General features: G+C 35.2%; 1 protein-coding gene across 1 annotated transcript in view; it reads left to right on the plus strand.

Annotated features, from left to right (window-relative positions):
- The window catches only part of LOC127840004 (sodium-coupled monocarboxylate transporter 1-like), a 639,226-nt gene that overhangs the window by 599,467 nt on the left and 24,909 nt on the right, over positions 1-14,850 (plus strand). The gene's annotated exons all lie outside the window — the stretch shown is intronic.

The raw sequence follows: 14,850 nt of genomic DNA on the forward strand, positions 1-14,850 counted from the left end.
CATGTAATTTGTGAGAGGATTATTTAGGGATGAAATCAAATGGAAGTTGATGGATTGAACATTTGGAGGAGGTCGTCATGGTATCATCATTTGGCACTTTCATATATTTATTTATCAGTAGATACTGAAAATGCTAAATGTGCTAATCGCAATATCAAACTCAAAGTAAAACAGGTAGGATTTTTACAGCTTTGTTTTTCTTAACATAATATTGTATGTTTCCCATTCAATTTTTATGCTAATTTTTTATCTAATTTACTAATGTATTCATAACCAGAATAGTTTATGAATGTATAAACAAGCAGAAATGTGTCCACAGGACACGGATGCCCCCAACTGTAACTTTATCACTACATAAAAGTATAACTGTGTAAACGCTTGGTAGAAGTTATTAGCTTTTTTCAAATCCTAAACGCAGATTTCGAACCTAAACGCGGACCCTAAGTTCAAGGTCACAGGGGTCAAAATTTGTGTGCGTATGAAAAGGCCTTGTCCATATACACAAGCATGCCAAATATGAAATTGCTATCTAAAGCGACATAGAAGTTATGAGCATTTTTCGAAATCTTAACGCAAAGGCTGACGGACAGACGGACGGACAGATGAACGGACAGTCCGATCACTATATGCCCTCCTTCGAGGGCATAAAAATGTCTTAGAATATCAAAATAAATCAGAAAGCCACATAAACTAGAGAGCAAACAACATGCTTAATCCTTGAAATGCACTAAGTGACCCCGTGACCTAGTTTTTGACCCGGCATGACCCATATTCAAACTTGACCTAGATATTGTCTTAATACAACTTCTTACCAAGTGTAGTTAAGATCAGATGAAAACTACTTCAATTAGAGAGCGTACACCATGCTAAATCCTTGAAATGCACTAAGTGACCCAGTGACCTAGTTTTTGACCCGACATGACCCATATTCGAACATGACCTAGATAATGTCTTGATACAACTTCTGACCAAGTTTAGTAAAGATCAGATGAAAACTACTTCAATTAGAGAGCGGACACCATGCTAAATCCTTGAAATGCACTAAGTGACCCCGTGACCTAGTTTTTGACCCGGCATGACCCATATTCGAACTTGACCTAGATATTGTCTGGATACAACTTCTGACCAAGTTTGGTAAAGATCGGATGAAAACTATTTGAATTAGAGAGCAGACATGAAGTGTGACCGACCGACCGACTGACCGACCAACCGACAGACAGTGCAAAAACTATATACCCCCTTTTCTTCGAAATGGGGGCATCAAAAGATACATTAACAGTATGTTTAACTATTTAATAAATATGCTTTGCTTAGTCGTTTGGTACTCTTCTTTCATGTTTTTTTTTTCCAAATTACTAAAACTTTTTTGATAGCAAGAACAAATTGATTCAGTACAATGAATTTGCAATGTTATAGTGGGAACAATATTTGATTAACTCAAATTTGACTTAATCAACATTCGAGTCAAATTAATCAAAGTTGTTTGCACAGATAATTATTGCCCATTCCAGGGTTCGACACTAAGGCACGTCCGACAGACATTGTCTAGTAAGATCGGTGGTCGGGCTAGTAAAACTGTGGGCTAGCTTGTCCGACTGGTCGTACATACAAAATCTCTACTGATTCATATAACTATAACTAACCGAAAACCTTTTTCTCTTAATGTGTAAAATAACTATTGTATCCATTATTTACATCAGAACAAAACTAGCGTATATAAATAAACGCGGAGCATTCACATGATTCATCGCTATTTTTAGACGCGAAGGAGAGCTTCCCGCAGAAATAGCTTGTTTCCATTGGTAAAGTTGTCATGAATATTAACCCTTTGCATGCTGGGAAATTTGTAGTCTGCTACAATGTTGTCTGCTTAATTTCTAAAATTAGCATTTTCTTCATTTTTTTTCAAAGAATACTATCAGAATAGCAAACAGTTTGGATCCAGATGAGACGCCACGTTCTGTGGCGTCTCATCTGGATCCAAACTGTTATCAAAGACCTTCAAAATTCGGTTCCAGCACTGAAATAGTTAATGATTTTCTGCAGTTTCGAAGAACTTTACATCATGTTTTTACGACTTCTATCGAAAATCGGTATCGTCAATGTAAACATCTTGGCGTAGAAGACGAGAGAATGTAATTTAAAGAGTGACTTTGTTCAAGATTGGATTTTCGTCCGACAAATAAGTTAATAAGGAAGAATCTGACGGTAAAACTGACACAGATTATGATGGAAAAGGGCATTGGAGCTGTGGTAGCGTGGAGCACAGCGGTCAAGGAGGCCAGAATTTGATAACGTTTAATAAATGCCACTTGCTGTACAGACATCATTTGTTTAACTGGTGATAAACAGTGAAATAACAACAAACAATTTATGTTGTTAAATAGTTTTATTTTATTTTTTACTCTATGCATCAAAATAACATTCTTGTGTTCACTAATTATTTTCTGATAAAACCTGATTAAACAGTTACACGACACAATTCTGTTTATTTGCTATGATATTTATGGTCTAGTAGACATCAGATTAGGGGATAGTACATTTTAAGAGGAGCTGGTCCGATGGTCTGGCTGTAAAAAAAGTTAATGTCGAACCCTGCATTCATACTGCTATGAATTAATGGACTATAACACCTATATAATATATAGGTGGTACATTAAGTTTCAAAGTGGTACATAAAAGGCTTGGTACATAAAAAGGACTGGTACATAAGGTGTCACATTCAGCAAAAGAAACTTCAGCGTACAGTTTATATAGTATTGACAGACATGTACTAGTCGCCTTGAAAGTCGCGCCAGTCAAAAATCATAAAAAGCGACATTTAAAGTTATGGTAGCCAGAACTAGCTATCATGTTTCAATAATGTAGTGTTTCCTAATTATGTATTGCTTAGGTTTTTTTTTTCGAATTTGCATTTATTTTAGAGCATCTTCAGCCATTTTGCAAATTCCATGGGTTTTTTTGTAATAAGGTAAATTATGTTGCACATGGGAATGAGTGGTAAGTAGTAGTAGTAGTAGTAGTTATTGTTGTTCTTGTTGTAGTAGTTAATTAATTAGTAGTAGTAGCAGTAGTAGTAGTTGTAATGGTTGTGTTTTTATTTGTATTGAAATCTGCTCATACAACACAATGATGCAGCTGCTAATGATGATGATGATGAATATAATAATGCTGCTGATGATTGTGATGATTATATGATGGGACTTAGGTCTAACAAAATTTGTGAGGTTTAAACACAAAACCTGCTGGATAATAAAACCTTTTTATGACAAAAGAGCTAGATTATACAGTATATAATAAGTATAAAATTGGGAAAGTTACCATTCAATGATCATGTGGGCTTCATCAACAGCAATGCATGAAACAGTTATATGATATTTCTTTGAAATGTACTCAATATTGCTCTTCCAATTGTTGTGCTCAGAAATGCTTCTGGTTGGGCATACACCAATGAGTACTTTCCTTCAATTATTTCTTCTATATATCTAAAGGCACATTGTGTTTATTCAAATCATGCATCAGACATTGCACATGCATGCCAAATATCAAGTTGCTATCTTCAATATTGCAAAAGTTATGGCCAATGTTTAAGTATGATGCAAACCAACAAACAAACAAACCAACAAACAGACAGGGCAAAAACAATATGTTCCCCAGTATAGACTGGGGGACATAACAAGAGCTGTCAGAGGACAGCGCGCTCGACTATTCGAGTGCTTGACAGTATAACGAAAGCTATCATGGGGAGATTGTTCATATTCAATAAGGTCAATGTAATATAGTCATATTCTTAGTGGAAGAGGACCATACATGTTATTAAAACATATTGATCGTTTATGTTTTAAAGTAGTTGTACTTTATAGACGATTCTGAGTTCAGGTATATTTTCCACAATCAATTGAACATTTGTGAAGACATAAAACAAACTAATAAGATTTTATTTCAAGTTTGGGTGGTGTCCATTGTGGTATGTCAGGTTAGTGTTGTTTTGTCAAAGCATGAAATCAAATTTGATGATAAACAAGAAACAATCGGAGACGGGTGATGCTCCCCAAAGTTTTTTTGGTCACAATATTGCACTATATATTCCGATAAAAGGAAATGTCTTGAGGGGCATAACTTTGGACAAAATAATACAATGGATGATTAAGCAACTTAAACATTTCAAAGGGCCATAACTCTCTAAATAAATCATCTAACCCGAACCAACTTATAACATGCTAATCTCCTAGAGGTAGTTAAGCTTCCCATGAAGCTTCATTGTATTCCAGTCAGTAGTTGGGGAGAAATAGCCCGGACAAGAATTGCACGACATAAATATGTACAGTTTATAGAAAATTTTCAAGGGCCATAACTCTGTGAAAATCAACCGACCATAACCGACTGATAATATGCACATCTCTTGTTGGTAGTTTAGCTTCCCATGAAGTTTCATTGAATTGCCATAAGTTGCTGAGAAATAGCTCGCACAAGAATTGCACTATATGTTCAATGCAAAATTTCAAAGGGCCATAACCCTGTGAAAAATCATCCGACAAGAACCGGCTGATAATATGCACATGTCCTCTTGGTAGTAACGTTTCCCATAAATTTCATTGAATTCCGGTCATTGGTTGCTGAGAAATAGCCCGGACAAGAATTGCACTATATAGTACAGTTAATGGAAAATTTCAAAGGGCCATTCATTGTAACTCTTGTATAGAATGGCGCGCAATGGAATGCCGGCTTAACCGAAAGCGGTTCAAAACAACACTTTGTTGTCATATAATGACTACATACGGTGTCGTCTAACCATCCTCACATTAAATCGGTAAACCCAGAAAAAGACATTATCGGCCCGATATTTAACAATTTGATTGCATCGGTGGCTTAAAACGTTAGAAAACACGATGGAAAACAAATGAGACAGTGAAATAAGTGTTCATTTACTTAGCTTACTAGTTGGCTTGTGTTTTCTTGTCAAGAAAAATGAAGAAATAGTATTAGTCATGAGTTTTAATGTGTAGTGGTATTTGCATCCTAATTCAGAATGGAAAACCTAATACAATAACTATTTAAGAAGATACATATATTTATTATAATTGCTACAAATGTTTCTCTAAAGTCAGTTATACACCCTTCAATATCCAGGAACACGGGTGGTACAGTACTACCTGTATTTTTGGATATGGTAGTACAGGTACTAATTGATTTTAAGCGTTACTCTTTGTCTTTCTGTCAGTGGCAGTACCGTTACAAATTTCACAAATCCTTATCTGGAGCTCTGTAAAATTATTAATGTGATTAAATTTTTAATCTTAAATTGTTTAAAGTCGCGTCATTGTATGACGTTGTCAAGTATAATAAGTCGCGTCATTGTATGACGTCGTCAAGTATAATATTTTCCGCGACATTGCACATTCACTTTTTACAGCCATAGATTTTTTGAAAGAAACATTATTTGGTTTGCGAGGTCCGTTAAATGGGGAACACCATATTTGGTATTTATATTATGTTTTAACAATTAATTCATGCTGTGTAATAAATATTGTATAACATATTTCGATATTAATTGAAAATGTTTCAAATTGTTATTTATGAAAACTCTTATTCTAATGAGTGTATTCTTTTATATTATACTTTGAAAAGCATATCTGTTGTACTATAATCTTATTATTCATTTTTTATTGTTAATTTCATTTATTGTAGAGAATCGTCAATGTTACATCTAGTCGCCAATGCTTGTTGTCAGTGTTAGTCGTAAATGCTTGTGATCATTGTCGTCGATGTTAGTCGTCAATCCTTATCGTCATTATACATGAAGGAAATAAAAGCAGAAACAGAGACGTATTCTTGATTACTTGATTATTCCTACGGCGTCCTCTCAACACTCATACTAAAAAGCATGTTGATGCAGATTTTTTAAAAGAGAATGTTGTTTAAGGTAAACAATATTGTTTAACGTTAATCGGTAGCATGTTTAACGACATCGGATTTTTGGCGGATATACAACTCGGATACAATCTAATATTTGCGGGTATGTTTAAGTTTATTTACCATACCCGGGGTACATGTAAGTAAAGTTAAGAGTACCCGGGGTACATGTACCGGTAAGTAGTTACCGAGCCGAGAATGCAGGGCTCAACATTAACCTAAAAACCAACTTGCCCGGCATATATCTACTTGCCCTGAACGTAAAGTCACTTGCCCAAAAATGAAATATCACATTAACTGTAAAACCTTACGTTTTTGAATATAGATCAAAATGATACATCACAAAACCTTTTTTATTTTTGCACATATAACAAAATGATTACAGCAATTGAAGTCTAAATTAAATGCTCTTTGTTCTGTTTTGCACTTGCCCTGGCGGACAACTAGATTAGAAAATAACTTGCCAGGACCCAACTTTTACTTGCCAAGGGAAATAGGACAACCGTTAATGTTGAGCCCTGGAACGACCAATCGAGCCTTAGTAAGTGAGTGATGGTGTATGGGATAACATGCACTGAGGGTGTATAATTTTCGTGAACAAGTCAATTGAAGGTGTTAGAGATGCATTGATCCATAAGATTAAAAAGGGTAATTAACCACGGGCTTATTAAAATTAAAACGATGACATTTCATTGTACCAGCTGTTTATTGTTGTATACTGTAAGCTTGCAATATTTTAAATAATGTAAACAACTTACCTTGTATAAAGTTGGCACATTGTTGTCAGGTGTAGAAACTTTGTATACTTATTTCTGTTAAGTTGCACTGGCTGAACCAAAAGAATTATGTAGTCGTTTCTTAATAATCACGAAACAACCTACTAATGCATATAAGCTTGCCAGTTACTGAGTTTGTGCATTTCCATTCATTATATTATCGGCCTTGGCAAACAGCGTAGACTCAGATGAGATGCCGTGTGATGTCTGCTATTTCGTTACGCTGAAGATTTCCATATCCACGGGTGTTTTTATGTCAAATGTTATGGTTTTTCAATAGATCGTATACTTATCTACAAAACAGCGAATTAGCGTTCACTTTACATCATCTATGTAATTTTGTTAATACTTTCTCGCGTTCTTTTCGAACCTGTATTGGCAGCCATTGAAACGCCGTCTGCTTTTTTCGAACGCTGATGATTTCCATATCCACTTGTGTATTTTTTATGTCAAATTTTATTGTTTTTTCATTGGATCGTATACTTATCTACAAAATAGCTAACTAGCGTTAACTTTACATCATTTATGATGATCTTATTTTGTAAATAATTTCTGAGCGTTTATTCCTACGTTCCTATGTCGTCAGCCATTTTGACCGTTGGTTTGTTTACTTTCGGTTTCTACTGCAAACGAAATTAATTGATTTGCTGCTCCCGTTTATTTATTGATTTAATAATAAATTGTTAAACCCTTATAATGTAATAGATATTATCGGATAAATAGGATACCATTCTAATACCAGTGTGTACTTACATTTATCTCGGAAAGCCTAGCCGTGTAAACCTTTCTTCAACTCGTAGTCGAAGTCGTAGAACACAAATTCACAATACGTTGAATAACACATAGATTTATGTCATGTTTATTAAAAAAACACAATTGTGTACTTCCGATTGATATTCAAACACAATTATTACGTCTTTGTTTATCGATTAAACGCCTAACTTTTATTGAATTAATAACGCGTAACTTTGTTTCTTTGTTTATTAACAAGATGGAAGCTAGCCTAAGCGCTTTTCATGACGTCATGCGCGCGTGCCGTTTCCCATAAAAATATTTCAACACAAAATACTCGAAAACTTGATTTTTCCAAGGTATAACGCCTACGCCAACAGGTAGATCGCATTCCTCTTCATATACATGTCAAATTTCAGCAAAAGTAACCGACCAGTTTTCAAGCGCCACAAATCGCAGTGATTTGCCTCAGCTTAACGAAACTTAGCCCCCTTTATCATTCGTTCGATTGAACGTCATCAATGATGACGTCCAATACATCACTCATTCCATACATCACTCATTCCATAATTACGTTTTTTTTGTGATTCATTATTAAGCGACATATAAAAGGGGGACTGAAGAGCGATAACTATGACCACGCTTGCATGGGTTCAGTCCGTTTGAATTATAGATCGTTTCAAGCTTACATGGTTAATTGTTGTTTGTTTTCGTGTCGGTGCATTTACCAGATAATAAATACGCCCGTATATGCAGTTTAGCAAATAAGTTTGACCCATTCATTTGATATGTTTATGTAAAGATACACGTATTTAAGCAGAAATATTTGAGCTACTAAAGAAGAAGGATCTAAACCCCATGAGAGACATTTGAAGATTATCTTCAGGACCCCATGTGGGGATGGAGTCCTGTCTGGGTGGATTTGGACGGAAAACATAAACATTCTTACAGAAGCATGAAAAGTTATAATGCAAATGTTGACTGATTGGACGTGCACATGTTTTCCGATTAAGAAATATGAAATCTTAATATCCGAAGAGTAGCTGCTTTTATAAAAATTTAATATAACCAGAAAAAAAAAGTTATCAGGTTTTACATCATGCATGCAGAATAATTGCTTAGCTAATATCATGAGTAATTGGTATGGATGAACAAATTCTCGTTAGCAAACTGATAAACTGATTACAAACGTTATCGGCTTTCATATATTTAAGTCTCATCATTAGAAATTAAGGATTTTATTCACAATAAAAATCTACATTGACGAAATATCGTTGATATGTTGATGCATACAGGGTCATGTTTTTCGGCTAATACATTTTTTCTACAAGAGTCGATGGATAACATAAGCATATTTAAAAACGTAGTGTTAGAGTATTAAAAAGCGCGTCTAAATGATCACTTGTCTTTAAAATCTGACTTTAAATATGCGTTTCCTACTAATAACGGCATTTATACCATTGATGTGTAGACTTAAAGGGGCTTTTTCACGTTTTGGTAAATTGACAAAATTAAAAAAGTTGTTTCATTTTCGTTTTAGTTATGATATTTTTGAGGAAAAAGTAAAACTGAACATTTACCATGCTCTAAAATAGCCATTATATGCATCTTTTTACGATTAAAAAACCTGAAAATTATAAACGATTGAATAATTTGGAGAGTTCTGTTGTTGTCGTTATAGTGTAAAACTATGAATATTGCTTATATAAAGTAGAAAATACATACTTCATTGTATGAGCACTGATGGCCGAGTGGTCTAAGTGGTAAAATTTTACTCCATAACTCCAGGGGTCAGTGGTTCGAGCCCTGTTGAGGGTTACTTTTTTTCTTTCTTTAATTGTATTCTTGATATTTTACTGGAGCTTTTTAGATCCAATGTTTACATTTATCAATATAAAGCTTTTGATGACAAACTTAAATGCATGCCAAAATCTGTGAAAAGGCCACTTTAAGTAAACATATTGATTTAGCTCAATGATATTTGCTCAAAGCAACGCGTCATCTTAAACAAATGGCGAATGTTTGTCCCGTAATCGTTCATAGTTCATAGACGACCTATAGTTACTAACAATGTTCATTACTCTAAAATTACCGGTATGTAGCCTATCATTCGATATCTCGTCATGCGCGAATTGCCAAGATGACGAGATTTGTATTAACTACCATTTTCTCGTGTCACGCATGAGACAAGTCGGTCCCTCTCTATTATATCGGTTTCTCTGCATAATATAGGATAAAATGTTCAACAACACCATGTATCAGTTTCTAGTCCAATTTAATGTCTAACATACTTAATATTTTCGGTTATACAAATACAGTCTGATAGCTACATGATCGTATCTTTCTCGATCCGTACACCTCCAAGTCTAAACGCTAACTCAACCGCGGAGCGCCGCTCTCCTTCCAAACATCCCCATTTTGTCCCCAAATTAATTTGCATATTTTTCTTTTAAACTTTTGATTGGTCCTCAGCTAGTATGGTTATTATTCATTGGTTGATTCGTCAGAATATTCTAGAAGGAACACTTTTTCATGTATTCACTTGCTTGGCGGATATACTAAAATTTAATCAATATATATTGGTACTAATCAATTTTTATTGATATAGAGTAATTCTGTTACTTTCGTCAGTACTATAACTTTTGTACCCCAGACAATAGGTGACCTTTTCATCTGTGCTGTTTATTGACCATGAGTGTTACTTATAATCTCGTATCTATATGCCGACTCTGGACTCAATGTGTTCTTATTTGGATTTAATCAGGTCTGACTTTCCATGTTATTGATTCCAATTATACCCCACCCTGAGTGTGTTTGCTACTTTAAATAAATCTTAACCAGGTCTTAGTTTTGTAAATACCTCCCATTATTAATTGTTCAGACTTTATCTTAACATTGCATATATACATTATTTGAATATACATATTATCCTTTTTAATTTCTATCGTAAGAATAAAGTCATAAGAATAAACGATAAACGATATGTTTGCATACTCGCTACTGATATACTTGTCAATATTTCGTACATAAAGAAAACCCAAATATTTCACCCAATATTTCACCCAATTTCTCATCATTATTTGACATGTTGATAATGAAGCATACATAAAGCTAAGATATTTTAATAGATCTTTTGCATTTTCATTACAAAGTGTCGATTGTTTTTGTTTGATTTCAGTTACATATCCAAGTGGTTACACAGTAGATGGGAACATTTGCTACAAGTATCACAGAGACTGTATCACAGAGACTGTATCACAGAGACTGTATCACAGAGACTGTATCACCTGGAATTCAGCCTCAGCAGCCTGTGAACGTAACGTCGGATATCTGTACAAGTATGCCTGCCTGCCTGCTTGCCTGCCTGTCTGTCTGTCTGTCTGTCTGTCTGTCTGTCTGTCTGTCTGTCTGTCTGTCTGTCTGTCTGTCTGTCTGTCTGTCTGTCTGTCTGTCTGTCTGTCTGTCTGTCTGTCTGTCTGTCTGTCTGTCTGTCTGTCTGTCTGTCTGTCTGTCTGTCTGTCTGTCTGTATGTCTGTATGTCTGTGTGTCTGTCTGTCTGTGTGTCTGTCTGTCTGTCTGTATGTTTGTATGTCTGTCTGTCTGTCTGTCTCACTGTCTGTCTGTCTGTCTCGCTGTCTGTCTGTCTCGCTGTCTGTCTGTCTGTCTGTCTTTGAAATCTGGTCAGTATCCTGAGATATTAGCTGCAGGTATAGAAAATAAGCTTAAACCACAGGCCGTCTTCCCAATTCCGTCAAACTACATACCATTGCATAGTTACCTTCGCAGGTATTTACTGAAATTACAATCATGATTAATCCGTAATGTGGTATTGATATATGAAAGGTGTACACGTGTCAACTTTACCACGTATGCTTATTTTAATGCAGACATGTATATATGATTAAATAAATATTGTTGAAACTAAAATGTTTAAATGTGGTATAGAAGTCAAATTATTAAGAATAACTCAAATATTTACCAACATATAAGTCTTGTGTTAATTATTAATTTACTTTTTATTTTGAATATTTTAAATAGGCCGTGGGCTTACGTCAAGGCGATTTAATGTACCCTTTCATATTTTCTTTATTTGTTGAGGATTTAGTACTATTCGTGTATAACAAAGGTACTTCAAGTTTAAGTATTCATGACACTGTCTTTATATTGTTAATACCCGACGATATTGCTATAATAGGAAAATTTTCAGACGAAGTTCAAAATCATTTAGATATGTATCTGCGTATTTTAATTGTTTGTGATTCAAAGTAAATTCTATTAAGTATATAATTATGGTATTTAGAAAACGATGCAGACTAATGCATCTTAGAAATGGATGTATGATGGTTAGCAAATTTAAGTGATAAACGATTGTAAATATTTTGGAAGCATTTTTAAGTAAACATTGAATTTCAATCTAAACCAAAAACACCTTGTGATGAAGCACTTAGGGCGATGACTATTTTATTTAATAAATGCAAGCTGTTTGACATTTAGCCAAACAAGTCGATGCATGTGGGCGATCTATTTTGAAGTATGCATGTGCGATTCTGGGAAACACAAAGTCAAAGGATTAGAAAGTGTGCACTTAAATACCTGCAAATGACTTATAAACGTTAATCTAAAGGTGTGTAACGCTGCAATTTATGTTTAATTAGGTTTAATTAGGTAGATATCCGCTCTTTGTTTATCGATGTACAGCAATCTTTAAATTCTGGTTTTAAATAAACCCAACTAAAAACAGTATAATAAAATCAATTTACCATCACTTGGTTGTTAAGTTTGGAAAGCTGTAAGATATGGGCTGATCTTCTTTGGTGTTTAATAATCTCAGCTATATGTATGTCGATACATATAAACAAAAATAATATATCTCTGTTGATAACAGGTCGGTTTTAGATATGTATCGGTATTTAAGCCTATTTGTGAGTACAGATACTCATCAGATTTACTACCGAAAAATCAAAAACGTTGCAAAGCTAAGAACTTCGGACCTGCCGCTGAGAATTCAAATTGAAAGATGCGCTGGTCGAAAACGTACGGAATACCGTTAGGGCCATCGTGGTTACAAATCAAAGCCAGTGGGCGACTATGCAATAGTGCGATAGTACGTTGGCGACAATGCGATATAACGATGGCGACAATGCGACAACGCTATAGTACGATGGCGACAATGCGATATAACGATGGCGACAGTGCGACACTACGATGGCTTCAGTACGACAACGCGATAGTACGATGGCGACAATTCGATAGTACGATGGCGACAATGCGATTATACGATGGCGACAGTACGATATGACTATCGCATTGTCGCCATCGTACTATTGCGTTGTCGCATTGTCACCATCGTACTATCGCATTGTCGCCATTGTACTATCGCGTTGTCGCATTGTCGCCATCGTACTATCGCATTATCGCCATCGTACTATCGCATTGTCGCCATCGTACTATCGAACTATCGCATTGTCGCCCTCTGGATTTTAATGTGTAACCACGATGGCACTAACGGTATTCCGTAGAAACAAAAGATATGTTCTTTGTGGCAATGTATGAGATATAGACATATTTTATTTTGTCTAAATAACTGCATATATACGTAGTTATCATCCATGTACTTTATCATAAGTACAAGCTTTCGTAAAACTTTTTTATTTCTAACATGCCTGTAATATATTGTATTAATTAAAAAAATTATATTTGATTTGCAATTGTTTTATGCGACACTAACCAAAACAATGTCACATAATTCATGTATACATTTGGTTTCGAAATAATGCATGCCCTGTGTTTGCGTCAGTGTGGCCGGAGACTTATTAGTTTGTTGACAGTAGATGCACGCTTGCAAATGGGTTCAGTCCGTTTGAATTATAGATCGTTTCAAGCTTACATTGTTAATTGATGTTTGTTTTCGTGTCGGTGCATTTACCAGATAATAAATACGCCCGTATATGCAGTTTAGCAAATAAGTTTGACCCATTCATTTGATATGTTTATGTAAAGATACATGTATTTAAGCAGAAATATTTGAGCTACTAAAGAAGAAGGATCTAAACCCCATGAGAGACATTTGAAGATTATCTTCAGGACCCCATGTGGGGATGGAGTCCTGTCTGGGTGGATTTTGACGGAATTTATAATGTCCTGGAAGTTTTATCAGTTTATTACAATATCTTATTGACTTGGAAATCTTGTGTTTACAACTGAATAAAGAGTTTATGTGTGTATGTATTATCACGGTACAACATTTAATCATTCTGTTCTTTCGCATGAACCGTCCATTGAAGTGCCTTTCACAACCATATCTATTCAATGCAGATGACAGATGAAAACATAAACATTCTTACAGAAGCATGAAAAGTTATAATGCAAATGTTGACTGATTGGACATGCACATGTTTTCCGATTAAGAAATATGAAATCTTAATATCCGAAGAGTAGCTGCTTTTATAAAAATTTAATATAACCAGAAAAAAAGTTATCAGGTTTTACATCATGCATGCAGAATAATTGCTTAGCTAATATCATGAGTAATTGGTATGGATGGACGAATTTCGTTAGCAAACTGATAAACTGATTACAATCGTTATCGGCTCTACTTCCGTGTCAGTGCCAACTAATAAGCTTCATATAAACCAATTCGTGTTTAAACCTTTGGTGATACACGTTTCAATTCTTCATTTTCCAAGAAACCTTGCATATATGGTTTTCTATTACAATTTATACAAAATATACTGTCGCTGTAAATCTGCCCCGATTGTCACCAAACAACAAGTTTATACAATCACCATTATACAAACCACAACCGAGATTACTTCACCACTTTAACAGCCGCTGGCGTATTTACATGCTTCCTATTTATACAACACAGACATGTGACAACGTATATAAGCGGTATACATTGATAGTTGTACCTGAAAAGGTTAACAGCAGAACCCATCTGTAATCTTACGTTTTATAAAGATACGACTACCGGTATACTACTCTCTCCTCACATCTTAATGAATGCGGATTGCGCAGTCAGATTAATTAATTAGTTTAACTTCTTCATACGATTCGGTCAATACGTATGAAGTTTGCAAAAGACTGTAAATTTGTGAATACTGTGATTACTTTATACAATTAATTCTTTAACAACAATATAAGTCAGCGTCGCTGAAAAAAGAAGGCTGAGTGGTAGTTGCCATGGCGACCGAAGACGAAGTGCGGAAGTTTCAAGCCTTGGACTGGGTGCTCTTCGCTTTGATGCTCGGAATCTCAGCGGTCATCGGAATCTTCTATGCGGTCAAGGAATTCCTGAACAAGAACTCCAACAACGCCGATTATTTGATGGGTGGGCGCAACATGCAGCTGGTTCCGGTCGCCACTAGCATTCTCGTCTCTTTCATGTCTGCGATCCTGATTATCGGGATGCCGGCGGAAATGTATACCG

The sequence above is a fragment of the Dreissena polymorpha genome, chromosome 7, assembly GCF_020536995.1.
Source record: "Dreissena polymorpha isolate Duluth1 chromosome 7, UMN_Dpol_1.0, whole genome shotgun sequence".
Taxonomy (NCBI): domain Eukaryota; kingdom Metazoa; phylum Mollusca; class Bivalvia; order Myida; family Dreissenidae; genus Dreissena; species Dreissena polymorpha.